We start from the raw sequence: 4,765 nt of genomic DNA on the forward strand, positions 1-4,765 counted from the left end.
TAATCCACCCATCTCAGCCTCCCAAAGTGCTGGAATTATAGGCGTGAGCCACTATGCCTGGCCTAGTTTTTATTTTATTTTGAAACAGAGTTTCACTTTTGTTGCCTAGGCTGGAGTGCAATGGTGCGATCTTGGCCCACTGCCACCTCTTCCTCCCAAGTTGAAGAGATTCTCCTGCCAGAGCCTCCCGAGTAGCTGGGATTACAGGCGCCTGCCACCACGCCCAGCTCGTTTTTATATTTTTAATAGAGGTAGGGTTTCACCATGTTGGCCAGGCTGGTCTTGAACTCCTGACTTTTAAGTGATCTGCCTACCTTGGCCTCCCAAAGTGCTGGGATTACAGGTGTGAGCCACCGTGCCTGGCCCATTTATTTTAGAAAATAATTCCCTCAAAGTATATGCAAGCAAAATACTAAGCCATGTGGGCCCTTGTTGTTTGGGCTGCTATAACAAAACACCAAAGACTGAATACTTAATAAACAATCTAGCTTTATTTCTTACCATTCTGGAGGCCGGGAAGTCCAAGATCAAGGTGTGATTTGTGTCTAGTGAGAGCCCGATTCCTGGTTTATAGACAGCCATCTTCTCAGTGTCCTCACATGGCGGAAGAGGTAGGGAATTTCTGGAGTCCCTTTGATAAAGACACTAATCCCATTCATGAGGGCTCTGCATTTTTTTGTTTTGTTTTTTTGAGACAGAGTTTTGCTCTTGTCACCCAGGCTGGAGTGCAATGGCGCAATCTCAGGTCACTGCAACCTCCTTCTCCCGGGTTCAAACAGTTCTCCTGCCTCAGCCTCCAGAGTAGCTGGGATTACAGGCACCTGTCCCCACGCCCAGCTAATTTTTGTATTTTTCGTAGAGGTGGGGTTTCACCGTGTTGGCCAGGCTGGTCTCAAACTCCTGACCTCAGGTGATCCACCCACCTTGGCCTCCCAAAATGCTGGGATTACAGGCGTGAGCCACCATGCCTGGCTAGGCTCTGCTCTTAAGACCTAGTCGGCCGGGCGCGGTGGCTCAAGCCTGTAATCCCAGCACTTTGGGAGGCCGAGACGGGCGGATCGCGAGGTCAGGAGATCGAGACCATCCTGGCTAACACGGTGAAACCCCGTCTCTACTAAAAATACAAAAACTAGCCGGGCGAGATGGCGGGCGCCTGTAGTCCCAGCTACTCGGGAGGCTGAGGCTGGAGAATGGCGTAAACCCGGAGGGGGAGCTTGCAGTGAGCTGAGATCCGGCCACTGCACTCCAGTCCAGGCAACAGAGCGAGACTCCGCCTCAAAAAAAAAAAAAAAAAAAAAAAACCTAGTCACCTCCCAAAGACCCAGTCACCTCCCAAAGACCCCACCTCTAATACCATAATTTTGGGAGTTACTATTTCAACAGAGGAATCTGCGGGGGACACAAACATTCAGACCATAGCAGCTCTCATCTTTCATGAAGGAGGTACAGGGCCAGGCTGCACCACCTACCTGCTTTAGCACAGGTGAGTGAGCACTGTTATCGGAGCTGGTTTAAACTGCACTTGCCTCTCCATCACCCCAAGGCTGCCTTCTCCCACTGTCAGCTGGCTTCACAGCCCAGCAGTTACTGACATGTTAGTAAAGAAGGACATTCACAGTGGCACTCGGTAAGTTGAAGAACAAAAGTACAGCATGAAAATGCCAGCTGAAAAGGCATTCACTGGAGGTCAAAACAGTTCACAAGAGGCAGCAATAAACAGGGAAGTTGATGAAACTTTGGGTTAGGGGATGCAGGTCCTGAAACTTACATTAAGAAAAGTTCTTTGCTTTCAGTTAACAAAATCAAATTCAGAGCAAACGGGTGAACTGGACTGAGCGTGCCTCCATTGTTGGGTAAAGCTTAGTAATACTGCCCACAGTATCATTTCCCGGAGCTTTCTTGAGAGGTTGCACAGAAAGGTCTTGTTGTTGAACTGAAGAAAGATGCTGGGAATGGGCTCTGTGATCCTGCTCTGTTGTCAGGTTGGTTTCACCCGCAAGGGGCCCACCGTACCTCCCTGTGGAGACACTGCTTAGTTTCAATGTGCTTTTCATTGTCTTGGCTGCCTAAGCAAACGGCCATCACTGTTTCCATTGTGAGCTCTTCCCCTTCGGGAGCTGAGCCCAAAGTACAGGGAACATGTGCTGGAGACCAACATTTGGCAGCCTGGGTCCCACTTGGAATGACTTTTTGCCACTCCCTTTCCTCCCACAGAGACATTTTTCTGCATCTGGTCACTGAAAAGCAGTGCTGGACAGGCTTGTTCTAAAAGCTGATTCCTAACCCTACTGGCTCATAGGAATGAGGGGCAAAACATCCATACTCAAATTCAGAGCCCAGGTTAGTAGACTGAGCCAAAAGTTATTTTCAGGCCGGCACGGTGGCTCATGCCTCTAATCCCAGCACTCTGGCAGGCAGAGGCGGGAGGATCACCTGAGGTTGAGAGTTCGAGACCCGCCTGACCTTCATGGAGAAGCCCCATCTCTACTAAAAATACAGAATTAGCCGGGCATGGTGGCACATGCCTGTAATCCCGGCTACTCGGGAGGCTGAGGCAGGAGAACCGAACCCGGGAGGTAGAGGTTGCGGTAAGCCCAGATCGCGCCGTTGTACTCCAGCCTGGGCAACAAGAGTAAAACTCTATCTAAACAACAAAAAAAAGTTATTTCCATCCTTCCCTTGTCACCAACGTGACTGAGGCCATATGTAGTCACAGCATCAGTTTCCCAGAGAAAATTTTTCTTTGTATTATCTATCCAATTAATAATTTTTATGAGAATCCTACCTAACAGTTGAAAAACACTGAGCATCCTAAATGCGACGATCTAATTTTGTAGGACAGATGAGAATTTGTAAGCAGAGGTTAAATACTTTCCCCACATCCACATAGAAGTTAGTGGCAGAACTGGTACTAGGACACAACTGCTTGAGTATCTAGGTCCAGTTTTATTCTACAACAAGTAATAAGGACCATGTTTTTGTTTTTTTGCATTTTAAAATTGAGGTATAATTATGTAAAGTACACGAACATTAACGCGTAGACTTAATGTGGACAAATGTTTACACCAATATAATCAACGCTCCAATCAAAACACAGGATGTTTCCATCCTCCAGAGGCCTCTTTCTACTCGACCGCCTGCTCCCCACCCCCACCACATCAGGCAGTCACCACTCATCTGATATTTGTCCCTTTTGATTCATTTTGGGTCCCCAGTTTTAAGAAATAAAAATTGAATTCAAACAACTTTGCCTGAAGCCCTTAAGTCTTTACAGAATTTTCCTACCACTTTTGGACCACAGGTATAAAGATTTGTTTTGGATTCATCTGGACAGTGTTACAGCAAGTCAGTCTCAGCCCCAATACAGACACATTTAGGTTTAAAAGGATTCACGTTTATAGGACGTGAAGGTCAACAATTCTTCAATATGGGGTATTAAAAAAACTACTCTTTCTGGAAAATAAATGTGCTTTGTCTAAAATATCTGTCTCCTTGGCTGTTTCTGTATCTAACCATTCCTTCAGGATAACTGCCTATGGAAAGAGCTGCTTGAGCTCTGGAAAGTAAGCACTTATATACTAAGTATTTTTCCAGTTGGAAGCTGTCTCCTGGTTTCAATAGCTTTTCTGTTGCGGTGGGATTCATTTTAACAGCTCCTCTGGCTTTCCCAGACACCATCTCAGGAGGCAGTGGCAGTTGAAAAGATAACACTGTCCTAAGCCATTTAACTAGCCAGGAAGGGAACTGGGTTTTAGGAGCTGGAAAATTTTGGCTAAGGCTTGCTCAGAACACTGTCTTAAATCCAAAAAGTCTTGCCAAGGTCCAGGTGGAGGCAGCTTTCCCCCAGCCACAGACACTACCAAATCAGACAGGGCTTGCATTTCTTCCAACCAGAGGCACTGGCAGCCAGGGTCAGTCATTATCTCCATAGCAGCCTCGTTTCCCCAGACAGTGAGCTCATGCTTGGCACTGATCAACTCCATAAAACAAGGCATTTAACCCTATGCAGAAGTGACTACATGAAACCTATACACACAATTATTTAAATCAAGCCAAGTTTTGAAAATTATTAAGAAAATACAAATTATGCAACACAGTCATAACACTAGAACCCACGTATGGACACAGAATAAACAGCAAGGCTCAAAGTGTAAACTTCCCTGAAAGAGCCAAATTCCACAAGACAGTAATTCTGTGGAATTAAGCTGCCTAAAGCAGCTTGTGAGATTCCTCTTCCCTATACAACATCGCCTCTATGTGTTTTCTGGTGTTAATGCAGTTTAAAATAGAGAAACCTTTTTCCATTAATTTTTATTTCATTTAAAAAAATTTACAAAATAGGCATATATTAACATGGTTCAAAATTTTAAAAGGGTATACAGTTAAAAGTCTCCCTCCCATTCCTTGGACCCTGGCCATCCTTTGTCCTGTTTGATGATTGGTTTCTTGTAAGTCGATTCATAGATACTTCAGTATACACAAGCTAAACAGTTACCTATCTTTCATGCTTTTTTTTTTTCAGCCTCCCGAGTAGCTGGGATTACAGGCATGCGCCACTATGCCCGGCTAATTTTGTATTTTTAGTAGAGACGAGGTTTCTCCATGTTGGTCAGGCTGGTCTTGAACTCCCAACCTCAGGTGATCCACCTGCCTCGGCCTCCCAAAGTGCTGGGATTATAGGTGTGAGCCACTGCACTCGGCCTCTTTCATGCTTTTTTAATAGAAATGGCATGTTGTAATGGTGTTCTGTGCTTTGCTTTCTTTG

This window comes from Trachypithecus francoisi, unplaced genomic scaffold, assembly GCF_009764315.1.
Source record: "Trachypithecus francoisi isolate TF-2019V2 unplaced genomic scaffold, Tfra_2.0 Lachesis_group10, whole genome shotgun sequence".
NCBI classification, from domain to species: Eukaryota; Metazoa; Chordata; class Mammalia; order Primates; family Cercopithecidae; genus Trachypithecus; species Trachypithecus francoisi.